The sequence below is a fragment of the Tachypleus tridentatus genome, chromosome 5 (assembly GCF_004210375.1).
Source record: "Tachypleus tridentatus isolate NWPU-2018 chromosome 5, ASM421037v1, whole genome shotgun sequence".
NCBI classification, from domain to species: Eukaryota; Metazoa; Arthropoda; class Merostomata; order Xiphosura; family Limulidae; genus Tachypleus; species Tachypleus tridentatus.
In genome coordinates this window covers 19,362,836-19,379,529 of record NC_134829.1, presented here as the reverse complement: position 1 = coordinate 19,379,529, position 16,694 = coordinate 19,362,836, and the positions used below count along the sequence as shown (strand labels likewise).

Genomic DNA, 16,694 nt, shown 5'->3' with positions numbered 1-16,694 from the left:
TAACTTCAAGACAATGATGAATAGGTTGTTGGTTGTCATTCTGACACATAGGTGTGTATATATATATATACATATATACTTAAGAAAGAAATGTTTAAAACATCGCGACTCATTCTATTTATATATCAGGTTTGCACACACGAATATAAATATCGAATTCCATTGCATTCATTTCAGCTTAGTTTCAACACGTGTAACTGACCCTGAAAGTTTGAATGGCATGATTCTATTCGGCATTTAATAGTGTTACGTGGGAATCAACACATTTTGTACCCCTTTAATATATTATATAAAAGGAACAACAACAATAAATCACGTGATTACAACACAGTTTTAATGTTTTCACGGGTAAGCAATTTTTTTTCTAGATGAATATTTCGAGGCTCTAAGTTAAAGAAAACTCTGATATGACATTTTTCTTCGTAAAATTATAATTGATGCACAAGCTCACACAGAGATACTTTACAAGGACTGCCATGTCACATTTATTACAATATATATGTATACAGGGTTGGATAAAATTGATTAAACAGTTTTAAAATTTAGCACGTAGTTTAATTTCTAACATGTTACTCTGAAACGAACAGTCATTAGATATAACTGTCTTCGTAACATTTCCTTTGTTATCAACATCGTATAATATGAACTATACCAGTTTATTGTGTTGTTTGTTTCAACAACAGTATAGCAGCTTCTGTTCTACCCAGGAGGTCTCTTTCATGAAAGTTTAATGATGTAAAATACGATTCGGCAACATATAAACTCAAACACATTTGCTGTAACTCACCTCTGTGGTGACATTATTTTGTTAAAAATAAAAACATAGGATCGTGGTTGGTTCGTTATTTACTTTATATTAACTATTTCTGATAGTGACAACAAAAATCATTCAATAAACCGTAACTTGAGATCAGAATCTACATCACTCAATAGGCATGGCAGTTAAATCACATTTAAGATACTTGTGTTCTTTTAGTAATGCATTTATTACAATTTAGGTTTGTAAACAGGCTTAAAACTTTGTACATAACAAAGTTACTGCTACATAAGCAGAAAGACACACATTATTTTGATAATTTTAAAGTAAAAGTGCCTCTAACAAGTTCACAGAGGGAAACTCAAATTAAACCTAACCCACCAAATTTCATTTTAATTATTTAAACAAATAGGCATCCGTTATCAGAATTAAAGACACGCGCACACACACAATACATGTATTCATATTTATTTTGAAATTTGTTTGTTTTCAACAGTCTGCGCTAGTTGTTTTTAATACAATAAAGGGAACACAGCAGGCTAATACCACTCACTGCTAACTATTAACCCTTTGTAAACGAATAGTGGAATTCGACCTTTACTCTTATAAAGCAAGACCACAAAGTGTGAAACGCCATATTGAAATGACATGATTGGACTCCAGAATTAAGAGACCGACACACTCATCTCTGGAGTGCACTCCGTCTTTTTATAAAACAAGAGTAGATATGAGTCTCATTACTTGTATTTAAATACTGTTCAAGGAAAACTAAGATACTTCTTTTATAGACCAATACAAATTTTAGAATTCTCGAACCACTAGTATGTTTGATTAAACCTCAACATTTGTTTTTGACAGATTTAACTAAATGTTATTAGAATAAAAATATTGTTGCTGATTAAATATGAATACCGTTGTGAGGTCAATAAAATCGGAAGTCTGAATAATCATAAGTCTTGTTTAAGCTATTAAGCAATATATGTCCTGCCCTGCATAGCCACGTGGTTAGGGCGCTCGAGTCTTAATCTGAGGGTAGTGGATTCGTGTTCCGGTCACACCAAACATGCTCGCCTTTTCAGCCATGGGGGGTGTTATGATGCGACAATCAATCCAACTATACGTTGGTAAAAGAGTAGCCCAAGAGTTGGCAATGGATAATGATGACAAGCTGCCTTTCATTCTAGTCTTACACTACTAAATTTCAATGTATATCACAGATAGCTCTAGTTTAGATTTGCCCGAAAACTATATGGATAGTTCCTAAAGAGGAGAAAATGTGAGCTTATATTCATTCTCTAAAGATTTCCAAAAGTCTCACGGTATTTATAATTACAAAAGCATCTGTTTATAGTTTTTTTCTTTTTTTTGAACTAATAGCTGAACACGTGGAATTTAAATTGATTTAAAGAAATCGGAGATGTGTAGTCAAAAGTTATCTTACAAAAACTGCGGTTTTAGTAGTATTTGTTTTCCTTCATGTTATTAAAAAAAAAAAAAGTGCAGAGCTATAGAAATAAATATATACATTAGTTATTCAGTACAAGTTACTGGAACTCGTGTGTAGCGTTTCACATTTCTATAACCTGAATATTTTAGAGATAATTATATCCCCTTCCACTCAGGAATATTCGTAACTCCAGTTAACTTTCTGTGAAAACGAGGAATTTGACATAACTTGGTCAACAAAGTCGGATATTTTTTTATAACGTTGTTATCTTAATATATGTGTCACAACAGCAATGACTGTATGTCTTTAAGGCATTAAAACAGTGACGTAAGGACAGATGTTATGATACAAATTAAAATTAAAACTTGTAGTTTGATGTGACAAGGTATTGCTAAACATTTTAAAACGTGTCTTTATTGTTTTTTTAAAAGTAATACAAGTTTGGGCTCCACTGATAAACGTGTTTAGTAAGATTGCTTTTTCTGGTGTTAAACTTTCAAGGTATTGAATTCATATCAAATTAGCCTCTCTGTATCTCTTTCCAAAAACGTTTAATCTTGGTCTGATCTTTCACTGCCTGTCTCCCAGTGGTACAGCGGAAAGATTTAGGGACTTGAAACACTGAAATCGGGTGTCTGATTCCTTGTAATAGACAAACAAGATAGCCCAATGTGGCTTTGCTCTAAACTCAAACAAATTTACACTACTCACATATTAAAGGTTATAACTGTTTACTATTCTTTTGCGTTAAACTACCTGTGACAAACGAGCATGAACTCTATATGTAAAAATAGCTCGTTTGGATTGAGAAAATATTTTACGTACAAAAGCGAACAACGTTTCGATCTTCTTCGGTCATCGTCAGGTTCACAAAGAAAGAAAGAGGAAACTTACTGGAAGCTGACCACATGTTTGAAAGGGGGGTTGTGTAACTGAGTGTCGGAATATAGAGGGCGGTGTTAGATGTTTGAATTTATAATTTTCTATTATTTATTATATTATTTTTAATATAGGTATAAAGGTATTCCTTTGTATGGGTTTATTTTGGGTTTAAGTTGTTGTATAAGTAAGGCTTCTTTAATTTTGCGTTTGTCTATGTTTGTTTCTTTATTTAGTATTTGGGTGTTTTCTATGGTTATGTTGTGTTTATTTGATTTGCAGTGTTCGAAAACGTGTGAAGGTGACTTTTTGTGTTCTTTGAATCTGGTTTCCATTTTTCTACTTGTTTCTCCAATATAGAAGTCGTGGCAGTTATCACATTGTATTTTATAAATAATGTTCGTGTGGTGTTTGTCAGTGTAGTTTTTACATAGTATAGACCTCAGTTTTGTGCCTGGTTTTTGAATAAATTTGGTATTAACTGGAATGTCATATTTTGTTACTAGTTTTTGCCAAATGTTGGTTATTTTTCTGCTGATGTTGGGAATATATGGTATGCAGCAGTACATGGTTTTGAGATTTTTTGATTCGTGAGATATATTTACTTTTGTTGGTTGATTTTGCTTTCTGTCTAGGTGTGTGCGTATAATGTTTTCTACGGTTTCTGAAGGAAACTTATTGATGTTGATGAAGTATTGTTTTATTTTATCTAATTCATCGTTAATTTTATCTGGTGAGCATAGTTTTATGGCTGTGTTTATTTGGTTTCTTAGTATCTTGAATTTTTGTTTTGTTTCATGTGCTGAGTCCCAAGGAATGTAAAGTCCAGTATGGGTGATTTTTCGGTGGATTTCTGTTTTGAATTGTGTGTCAGTTCTTGTAATCTTGAGGTTAAGAAATGATATTTGATTGCTTTCTTCCTGTTCACATGTGAAGTTAATGTTGGGATGTATAGAGTTAATGTGATTGAAAAAATTAAGTGTGTGTTCTGTAGATCTGAATACCGCGACCGTGTCATCTACATATCTGTACTAGTATAGTGGTGGATGTAATGCTGTGTTAATCGCTTGTGTTTCAACTTGTGTCATAAAAATATTGGCTAGAACTGGTGATACTGGCTTGCCCATGCATAGGCCATTTGTTTGTATATAGTTGTGGTTGTTGAACATGAAGTTTGTCCTCATCGTGGTGAATTCTATGAGGGTTGCTAATTGGTTGCTGGGAAAGTCTATAGATAGGTTAGGGTCTCGGATATAGAGTTCCAAGGCTATCTTGAAGGCTTCAGTGGTTGGAACTTCTGTAAAGAGGGATATAACATCGAAACTGACCATTAAGGCTTTATGAATAAGTTAATTTAGATTAGACTTGAAATTAAAATAGTCTTTGATGAATGAGCTGGCTGATGTTACATATTTGAAGAATGTCCATGTTATGTATTTACCAATATTGTAATTAAACGATTCATATGTGGACATTATTGGTCGTAATGGACAAAACCTCATAAAACTACAACTACAAACACCACACCAACATTGTTTATAAAATACAATGTGATAACTGTCACGACTTCTATATTAGAGAAACAAGTAGACAAATGGAAACCAGATTAAAAAAACATAAAAAGTCACCTTCACACGTTTTCGAACACTGCAAATCAAATAAACACAACATAACCATAGAAAACACCCAAATACTAAATAATGAAACAAACATAAACAAACGCAAAATTAAAGAAGCCTTACTTATACAACAACTCAAGCCCAAAATAAATCAATACAAAGGAACACCTCTATACCTGTATTAAAAATAATATAATAAATAATAATAATAAAATAAATAATATAAAATTATATATTCAAATATCTAACAGCGCACTCTACATTCTGACACTCAGTTACACAACCCCCTTTCAAGCATGTGGTCAGCTTCCGGTCAGTTTCCTCTTTCTTTCTTTGTGAACCTGACGATGACCGAAGAAGGTCAAAATGTTGTTCGCTCCTCTACATAAAATATTTTCTCAACCCAAACGAGCCGTTTTCACATATACATGTTTCTCAAGTGGGTTTTCTCGGCATCACTGAGCATGAACTCATAAAAATGTAATTCTTCTACATTTTTATGTTATGCTAAGAAGGCGGTTAGTTATTTTTCAGTGTGAGAAGCCAGTATTTTGACTTTCTGTTGCTTATCTACAAACCAACAAATCTGGAATAAAAATGAAAGCTAAAGTTGTAGTATTGATTGATTGATTAGAAATGTTTGACCGATCCGAACACCAAGGTTTATAATTTTAAATCGATAACTAAAGGAAAGCTACTCAACCAGCACTAACTGCCAGCTTCTAGGCTACTCTTGTCTGATCAAATACTGGGACTTGACCGATAGACTTGTCGTACACCACGACCCCAAAGTTTAGAGTACCTTTGTGTGGTAACGTGACATGACGTGATTCAAACTGGAGCTCGCTAACAACTGTGCAACAACTGAAAAAAAATGGACTTTACGAAATCCTGTTTTTCGTAATGCCAAGAAAAAATAAAGGTAGTTACGAAGTAGATTTGTTATTTTCACCAGTTTTACGTTTATATCACATATGGAATAAACAAAAGTATTTCTTTAAAGAATATTTACAAAGTGATTCATTCATTCGCATAAAAACAACAACAACTCTAAAGTGTTGAATATGGTAAAAGAAAATCCGAAAATGTGCACGCATATTTCATAAAATCGCGATTTCTAGCGGACTGTATCTCTAACAAGGAAGTGAGTGGATGCTATGAGTTTGTCTTCTTGTTGGATTCTCGAATAGTTGTGAAACGCACGCAAATTGATTTCAAAGTGAAAATTTAAACTGAAATATAACTTTCATAATTAATATTTAGGTATACGCAAAATGACTGTTTTTAAAATAATTCATCACCGCAAAAATACAGTAAGATGAAATATATTAAAATAATTGTACTTACGGATAAGATACGGTTGTTTAAAAAATAAAATAAAAGCAATTTGTAAAGAAATATTACGTAACTGGTATAGTTAATATATATATATATACAACATTATGCAACGTTCAAAGTATGCATGCAAATTTACCCTGTTGAGAAAAAGAAACCCGACAGTGAGGGGGCGGGGTGACGATGTAGGGTTAGGGTTTGGAAAATCACGATCAACTGTCTGGTAGCTCCTCCCCATTAACAATAAATCGTTTCGTGTCATCTGCCGCTAAGGGGAAGGAACCACCAGTTATGGCTACTTTATAATTACATTAATTGTAATCTGCGTTCTAGAAGGGATCTCATCTCAATGAATCAGGGTTATGGATTCAAGAGTGTCAAGAAAAACACCTTCATCCCCTCTTAAAAACTCCTAGATCCTGGTCGTGACACCATTTAGTAAGGGATCCGGGTAAACAGAGAAGGTCAAGTTAAATCTGATATTACAAGTTAAATAACCAAAAACACAAAAGGATATCCTATTCCCAATTAAAAAGACTCAAGATGAAAGGAGAAGAAAAAAAAACTTGAAGTATCAAATAAATGAGGCCAATTTTGTGAATAATCCTGCTGTATTATTAACATGATTTACTTACATCTATAAAAATTAAAGTATTTTTTTTCCTTTAATATTTCTTTAATCGTAGTTTTACATTGTTAAAATGAACCAGTCTCTCCAATATATATGCCTGTGGCAGATCCGAGCTTCCGTGTATCATGGTTTTCAAATGCAGGTTCAAGTGGTGTGAGCCTATTATTAGTTAGGTATGCACAACCGTAATATGTTTGAGAATATTGTGTGTGTTTTCTTATACCAAGGCCACATCGGGCTATCTGCTGTGTTCACCGAGAAAAATCGAGCTCCTGATTTTAGCATTGTAAATCAGAAAACTTACCACCGTCCCACCTGGAGACGGAATACCGTATAATTTATGACAACATGTTTTCTTGCTTTTGTATGCTCGGGTATTTTGTTCAGTTTTTATATCATAATTGAAAGTATTCTATGCAAATATGGCCTAAAATGTACTTTCAGTGTTGTTGCTCATATGTGTCTATTCTTTATGGAGCCGTCATAAATATATATTATTTGCATTTGGAAAAAAATATACATATACACAAAAACTAACTAAATTTAAAAACAATAAATAGATACAGTCCGAAAATCATTGGGTTAAGATACATACTCCAAATGAAGTTCAATATACTGTATTAATATAATATGAATTTAGGGTCAATTTTTTCCAGCGGGGAATTAAAAATCATTTTTCAATCTGATATCCTAACTGAAGTTACATTATTTAAAATTATCCATGAAGCAAAAGGTCTAAAGTTTCCAGCAGTCAAGACACAGAAGAAGAGCTTACATTCTATTGTTAGTGAGTTACTGTGAATAGTTTTTGAGCTACAAAACACATAAATAGAAGAAAAGAAAAAATGTAAATTAGTGAAACTAATTTAATACTGAAGTTTTAAAATACGTGTAAAATTATACTCAGCTATATTATTTTATTATATCGCAAACACTCAATAAATACTCATTAAATTTTTGGGAAGTACTCGCAGAATAAAATACAAAATAATTTAATTAATGTAAAATAAGCTTACTAAAAGTTTATTCATTAATCTATCAGATACATTCATTGGTATTAAAGCAGTTTCTGATCGCAGTCCCAAAACCAAGTTTAGTCAGTTTAAAATGTTTCAGTTATGTGTAAATTCGCATGAAATGCCATTAATCCCATTCAGTAACCTATAGGTGTTGATAACTTATCAACTTTTTCAATGTATATTTAAATATATTATTAAACAGAGCAGTCGTCTGAAAGTGAAGGTTAATACCATGCGTAGCACGGGTACTTTTGCCCGTACTCAGTAAATTTATGGTTACTGATGGTCACACAAGCCATTTCCCAACCAACAAAAGGCGTATAAATGCACTTTATGTATATGTGTGATATTAACCACAGTTTTAACGAGAATAGCTAGAATAACTTGAGCGTAACATTAGTTTTATTTGCGTATAATTAACTAAAATACCAATTCGCTAAAATGTTGACACATTACTGACCTTTCAGACATCAGCATATATATATTTTACAGATATTTTTGGCCCCTATTGACCGAAGAATTATTAAATTCTTTAAGGCGAGTAAATAATTAAACTTTGTGGTCACAGCTTTTGTAATATTTACACCAGTGATAGTTAATAGATCAGAAGTGCCCCCCCCAGTGGCACAGCGGTATGTCTGCTATCTCACATCACTAGAAACCGGGTTTCGATACCCGTGGTGGACAGAGTATAGATAGCCCATTGTGTAGCTTTGTGCTTTACCAGCAAACTAAACCAAATAATATCTAAGAATTGTAACAAACTGACATTAGGTGACTAATTAAAACATTTAATCTAATCCTGAATCTCGTTTCTTTTCGCTCCTAATGAAGATTCTTTAATGCCAGCTTTTAATCAGTAATCGAAATATAAATAGAAATTATGAAGGTCGTCAAGAAAACTCAAGCACAGACTCAAATTTCCCTTGCCATAACGAGAAGCTGAAGGCAGACATTAGCTTTTCTTGCCATAACGAGAAGCTGAACACTGACACACGTTTTCCTTGCCATAACGAGAAGCTAGTCGGAGACTGTAGTTTGGTGGTTGTTAACCTCAAAGCTACACAATGAGCCATCTGTATTTTACCAACCACGGGTATTGAATCCCGATTTTTAGTGTCGTAAGATTGGAGAGATATCGCCGAGCCACGAGGAGCTAGAGAAAGGCAGTAAAGTTCCAATTTTTTTAAATCCTTGTTAAAATAATATTTCTCTATACATTTATATATGCCCCCCGCTAGTACAGCGGTAAGTCTCTGGATTTATAACGCTAAAATCAGGGATTCGATTCCTCTCGGTGGCCCCCGCAGCAGATAGCCCAATATGGCTTTGCTATAAAAAAATCACACACACACATTTAAATATATTAACCGATTAATCTAATGATAAAACATTTTATGAAAGGACAGTGAGACATAAACTATTTAATCACCGATATGTATTATACTTGCTCATAAAGTGAAAAATAAGATATACAAAATTAAATTACTATTCAATTTCCAATACCCAAACTGAAGCTTAAACAAAATCATTAATTGTATCACACGTCCTTAAAAATTGAAATAGGGAAATAATAACAAAAAATGGTATTGTAAATATTGTGAAATTTTTAACAGCTTTTCGAAAATGCTGTACTTCCTGTTCTTAAAAGGACTGGTGGTCTAAAATCCATAATAATAGTAAGCACTCCCTGTTCTCTTCTCTATCAAAGCTACTTCTGTTAAATCTGCTACTAGTAGATTAGTAAACTTACTAAGTAAAATCTTATATGTTTTACTAACAGTTAATATATTTACTAAGTAATATATCACATATTGTATTAGCAAATTCGTAAATTTACTAAATAAAATCTTGCATATTGTACTAGCAGGTTAGTAAATTTACGAATTTGCTAATACAATATGTATTACAATTAGTAAAATCTTAAATATTGTTGTCCTTATGAATTGTCAAAAACAGTTGTACGTACTGAATATTTATGGAAATGTAACGCTGCTAAGTCTTTTTACTGTTACATTTCTAAGAAATCTTCGTGATGGTCATTTTTCCTTGGGGTGAAATGTATTTAACCACATGCCTAGAAAGCATGTTTGTTTGTTTCAGGATTTAGTACTAAGCTGTAAAAGGTTCATCTGCAGCATAATAATCCCTAATTTGAACAGATAAAATAGAAGAAATGCAACTTGTCAAAAGAGCCTGCCGCCAACTCTTGGGCTTATCTTATCTGGTTTAATAGTGGGATTTGATCTTTTTGACAGCTCCTCGTTATAATGTTCCAAAACGCAAGGCACGTTTCGCAGGAGAGGCTATGAACCATGAAATCTCGAATTCACAATAAGGACACGCTATCCACTATGCACATGTATATATGTGCATACAAATAGCTCTGAACTCTTATTCGCATATAACACACACTACATACGAATAAAACAAATGGTAAATTGAACAGTAAAAAGTTGATTACCTAAAAGTAAAATAAGTGTCTTACGTACGCTACCAGTAAAGAAGATAATCTTTGTATTGTTTGTTTGAAAATTAGCACAAAGTTACAAAAGGGGATATCTGTGCTCTAACCACTAGGGTCTCGAAACCTGGTTTCTAGCATTGTAAGTTCGTAGACATCCGCTGTGACAGTTGGGGTTTAGGCCCGGCATGGCCAGGTGGTTAAGGCGTTCGACTCGTAATTTGAGGGTCGCGAGTTCAAATCCCCGTCACACCAAACATGCTCGCCCTTTCAGCCGTGGGGGCGTTATAATGTGACAGTCAATCCCACTATTCGTGGGTAAAAGAGTAGCCCAACAATTAGCGGTGGGTGGTGATGACTTGCTGCCTTCCCTCCAGTCTGACACTGCTAAATTACGGACGGCTAGCGCAAATAGCCCTCGTGTAGCTTTGCGCGAAATTCAAAAACAAAACAAACAAACACAAACTTGGGGTTCAAGAGGACGTAAATCATGCGTAATAATATGAAACCTTCATCGTGCGTTATTACAGCTATTACGAATGTTTTGTGTAGGTTTATGAAGATGTTTATTAAAAGATGATCTTTATCTGTCCTTGTTGCATGGCATAAGTTTATAAATAATTATTCAGACGTCATCTATTTAGAAAAAAAAAGTCACTCGAAATTTTAAGCTACACTGTTAACACGTAATACTGAGGAATATTAGAAAAATGTTGATATTCTACGGATTTTAAGTAATAAAATGAAACACTGTTATACTAGATTTAAACTAAAGTGACGGAAGAAGTACATTAGTGAAGAAAACTGTATTCTGATATTCAGAGCTTATAACATGAGCGATGTAAAAATGTCTTTCTATTAGACTATATATGTTAATCTTAGAGTCTAGTTGTTAAGTCATTAACCTAGCATGTGAAAGTCTCAGTTGTGATTTCTGTTCACAGAGATTCAAGTTCGTGATTAACAGAATAAATAATTGGTAGAATAAGAGTGAAATAGTTTTTAGTTTCTCATGAATAACAATCTAGAATAGTTTCGTCTAAATAGTTAATTCATGCTACGAGTAAAGCAGTTTTGTTAACTAAGTGTATTATTACTTCGGGTTATTTATGATATGACGACTTTTACATCTAAGTACTAACAACCTTATTAAAGTTATTTTAAAAAACGTAGATCCGAACCGACGAGGCTAGTGGTGGAGTCTATATATATATATTGCATTGTAATGAATTTCTGCTTTTCACAACACATGGTTGACAAAAACAACAACAACAAACAAAAGCAGTGGGAGAGGGGGTCTACAGGAAGAAGAAATTAGTGTTGTTAATTGCATTGTTAATAGTAGTTTAGTGCGAACTTTTTATATGGCTTTTATGTTATTAAAGACCATGTAATAAGCAACAACGTCAGTAACCCTCAAATCTTTGTTGTTTAAACTGACGTTCCTTTTAACTTAGCAGCAAATGTGTTTATTTGTTTTTGAATTTCGCGCTAGCCGTCCCTAATTTTGTAGTGAAAGACTAGATGGAAGACAGCTAGTCATCGCTACCCACCATCAAATTTTGGGCTACTCTTTTACAAACGAATAGTGGGATTGACTGAATATTATAACGCCCCCGCGGCTGAAAGGGCAAGCGTGTTTGGTGCGACGCGGATTCGAGTCCGCGATCCTCAGTTTACGAGTCGAAAGCCTTAACTCAACTGGCCATGCCAGGCCATACGGTAAATGTGAGGGCTTAGAACGCTTAAAAAATGGGATTAGATACTAGCGGTGGGTAAAGTACAGATAGACCATAGTATGTTGCATGCTTATTAACAAACACACAAATCAACGAAAGCATAAATTGTTAAGTAAAAGTTTATTAAATAGCAAACAAAGAAAAATTTAAGTCTCTAATTACAAAGTTAAAAGTTACACTGATTACCAAAACCGTTACAGTTGCAAAATATAGGTTCTGTATTAAACTATTGCAGAACGTTAGTACTCTTTTCAGTTGTTGTTTTTACGGTATTGCTCTAAAATAGTTTCTCTCAAATGTAGATACTGTACAAAAATAGATTCGACCAGTTTATAAGAACGGTTGTTAGAATTTTTATGTAACATTCATTTAGATTCAACCAGTTTATAAGAACGGTTGTTAGAATTGTATTGTAACATTCACTTAGATTCGACCAGTTTATAAGAACGGTTGTTAGAATTGTAATGTTAAATTCACTTAGATTTGACCAGTTTATAAGAACGGTTATTAGAATTGTAACATAACATTCACTTAGATTAGACCAGTTTATAAGAACGGTTGTTAGAATTTTAATGTAACATTCACTTCGATTCGACCAGTTTATAAGAACGGTTGTTAGAATTGTAATGTAACATTCACTCATTTTTGATGCTGAAACACTTTCGTTCTAAATTACATAGAAAAATGATAAGAAATCAAACACTGCGTGTAGAGATTCACCTTTTCTCTGTGTTCTTCATTCTTCATTAGGTTGGTATTAGATAAACCTGAAAATTTAGGTAAAACTTTGTGCTAACAGACAAGCTCACAAATGAATGTATTTAATATATATCAACGTACAGTGCAGGTAGAAATAAGAAGAAATCTTTATAAAAGAATTTAGTTTGCTTATTTCATGTTTTTTCTTTAAAATATTGAGATTATATTTTTTTCTTCTGTAGAAGATACACATTCGTGACCCAGCTTTGCTTCCAGTCAGTTTAATACATTCAGTAGCAACGGTTTTCAATAAAGTTACATGAACGAAGCTAATAGAAGCTTTTTAAATCTTCAGTTTGGATGGTACGAACATTAGATTTATTACCTATCCATACTTGGAAAAAATTGCAGAAGTAAAATACAACGATAAATTATCGTCACTCATTGAAATAAAAAATGTGATACAGAAATGTGAATATCTTTAACGTATATACGGAAATGATCCTCAGAGAAAATAGAGGGAATTTAAAGACCAATAAACACGATTATAAATAATTTAAGATATGTAGATGGCACAGTGGCTGAGAATCTTGTAAAATGCAACAAATAATTGATAAAGTAAAAGAAATAGAAATATTAATTGAATATTACGCTAAGAAAACAAAGGCGATGGCTATGAGTAAAAAAGGTAAAAACTTAAATTGGACAATTAATCACGTAAGAAAGTGAAAGTGATAAGATGAAGATAGCTTTTAATCAGTGATGTCGATAAACCCACTTGTTGAGAAATTTATATGCAAAAAACGGCTCGTTTGGGTTGAGAAAATATTTTACATAGAAGAGCGAACAACGTTTCGACCTTCTTCGGCCATCGTCAGGTTCACAAAGAAAGTGGTAACTGACCGGAAGCTGACCACATGTTTGAAAGAGATTGTGTAACTGAGTGTCGGAATGTAGAGGGCGGTATTAGATGTTTGAATATATAATTTTATTTATTTTATTATATTAATATAGGTATAAAGGCGTTCCTTTATATTGGTTTATTTTGGGTTTAAGTTGTTGTATAAGTAAGGCTTCTTTAATTTTGCGTTTGTTTATGTTTGTTTCTTGATTTAGTATTTGAGTGTTTTCTATGGTTATGTTGTGTTTATTTGACTTGCGGTGTTCGAAAACGTGTGAAGGTGACTTTTTATGTTCTTTGAATCTGGTTTCCATTTTTCTACTTGTTTCTCCAATATAGACGTCGTGGCAGTTATCACATTGTATTTTATAAATAATGTTAGTGTAGTGTTTGTCATTGTAGTTTTTACATAGTATAGACCTCAGTTTTGTGCCTGGTTTTTGAATAAATTTGGTATTAACTGGAATGTCATATTTTGTTACTAGTTTTTGCCAAATGTTGGTTATTTGTTTGCTGATGTCAGGAATATATGGTATACAGCAGTATATGGTTTCGTGATTTTTTGATTCGTGAGATATATTTACTTTAGTTGGTTGATTTTGCTTTCTGTCTAGGGGTGTGCGTATAATGTTTTCTACGATTTGTGGAGGAAACTTATTGATGTTGATGAAGTATTGTTTTATTTTGTCTAATTCATCGTTAATTTTATCTGGTGAGCATAGTTTTATGGCTGTGTTTATTTGGTTTCTTAGTATCTTGAATTTTTGTTTTGTTTCATGTGCTGAGTCCCAAGGAATGTATAGTCCAGTATGGGTGATTTTTCGGTGGATTTCTGTTTTGAATTGTGTGTCGGTTCTTGTAATTTTGAGGTTAAGAAATGATATTTGATTGCTTTCTTCCTGTTCACATGTAAAGTTAATGTTGGGATGTATAGAGTTAATGTGATTGAAAAAATTAAGTATGTGTTCTGTAGATGTGAATCCTGCAACCGTGTCATCTACATATCTGTACCAGTGTAGTGGTGGATGTAATGCTGTGTTAATTGCTTGTGTTTCAACTTGTGTCATAAAAATATTGGCTAGAACTGGTGATACTGGGTTGCCCATGCTTAGGCCATTTGTTTGTATATAGTTGTGGTTGTTGAACATGAAGTTTGTCTTTATCGTGGTGAATTCTTTGAGGGTTGCTAATTGGTTGCTGGGAATGTCTATAGTTGGGTTGGGATCTCGGATATAGAGTTCTAAGGCTATCTTGCAGGCTTCAGTGGTTGGAACTTCTGTGAAGAGGGATATAACATCGAAACTGGCCATTAAGGCTTTATGATTAAGTTAATTTAGATTAGACTTGAAATTAAAAAAGTCTTTGATGAATGAGCTGGCTGATGTTACATATTTAGAGAATGCCCATGCTATGTATTTACCAAGATTGTAATTAAACGATTCATATGTGGACATTATTGGTCGTAAAGGACAATCTGGTTTATGAGGTTTGGGGATGCCGTATATTTGCGGTGTGCGTGAGTCGGTTTTACGTAGGTAGGAATAAAGTGTTTGTGAAATTGTGTTGGCTTTTTTCATTTGTAGTAGCAATTTGTTCAGTTGCGTCTCGTGTGTCTTTGTTGGATTTGTGTGTATTGGTTTAAATTTGTTCGTGTCTGATAGGATGTTATTCATTTTTTGGATGTATTCATTAGTGTTCATTATGACTATAGCGTTACCTTTATCTGCTTTTAGAATTTTTATGTTTTTGTCTTGTTTTAGGTTTTTAATGGAATTAATGTCTCTTTTTGTAAGGTTGTTTTTTAGTTTTCTGTTTTGTGAAATTATGTTGATGGTTTTGTGAGAAAATTCTTTGAAAAAATCGTTTAAGATGTTGTTTTTAGGTGTTTCTGGAAAATATAAATTTGTAATTTTACCTGGGAAGTTTGGCTGTTGGATGTCACTAAAATTATCTAAGTTGTCGTCTTTCTGTTGGTTGTTTTTGTTCTCTAAATAAATAAAATTATATATTCAAACATCTAATACCGCCCTCTACATTCCGACACTCAGTTACACAATCCCTTTCAAACATGTGGTCAGCTTCCGGTCAGTTACCTCTTTCTTTGTGAACCTGACGATGGCCGAAGAAGGTCGAAACGTTGTTCGCTCTTCTATGTAAAATATTTTCTCAACCCAAACGAGCCGTTTTTGCATATAAAAAGATAGCTATTACGAAAACTGCCTTTAATAGTCCTAAACAAATTAATTGTACTAAAGAAATTAATAGTACTAAAAAAATTAATTGTACTAAAGAAATTAATAGTACTAAACAAATTAATTGTACTAAACAAATTAATAGTACTAAACAAATTAATTGTACTAAAGAAATGAATAGTACTAAACAAATTAATTGTACTAAACAAATTAATAGTACTAAACAAATTAATAGTACCAAAAAAATTAATTGTACTAAAGAAATTAATAGTACTAAACAAATTAATTGTAATAAACAAAGTAATAGTACTAAACAAATTAATTGTACTAGACAAATTGATTGTACTAAAGAAATTAATTGTATTAAACAAATTAATAGTACTAAACAAATTATGATGCCAAAAAAATTAATTGTACTAAAGAAATTAATAGTACTAAACAAATTAATTGTAATAAACCAAGTAATAGTACTAAACAAATTAATTGTACTAGACAAATTGATTGTACTAAAGAAATTAATTGTATTAAACAAATTAATAGTACTAAACAAATTATGATGCCAAAAAATAAATGTTCAACTAATAATAAGAATAATTAGATACTACATATCTAGGACAATTAATAAACGTATTAAGAAATAGCTGGATGCGTTTGAAGTGCGAATATTTCGAAAAACCTGATAAAATATCGTGAACAAACAGGAAAAATAAATGAAAATATTTTAAGAAATTAAATATTAAAAAGAAATTATTAACACCCTGTTGGTGTATATCAAAGGTATATAAACAGGCAGAACGAGATATAGAAGGAAAGATGGAAAGAAAGAGACCAAAAGGAAGATAAATAACATATTGGGATGATAATATAGATTAGCTAGTGAACCTTAAGATTTCACAGTGTACAAGAAGGGATTAAGACTGGTAATGCTGATGGTTCATTGCAGCTAACCTCTGCAACAAAGATGATACATAATTAATGAACATGAACATCACTTTCCATCAGAACAAGTCCA

General features: G+C 32.6%; 1 protein-coding gene across 1 annotated transcript in view; it reads right to left on the bottom strand.

The window, feature by feature from the left end:
• Nucleotides 1-16,694, bottom strand: part of LOC143250649 (uncharacterized) — a 92,877-nt gene that overhangs the window by 15,039 nt on the left and 61,144 nt on the right. The window lies entirely within an intron of this gene.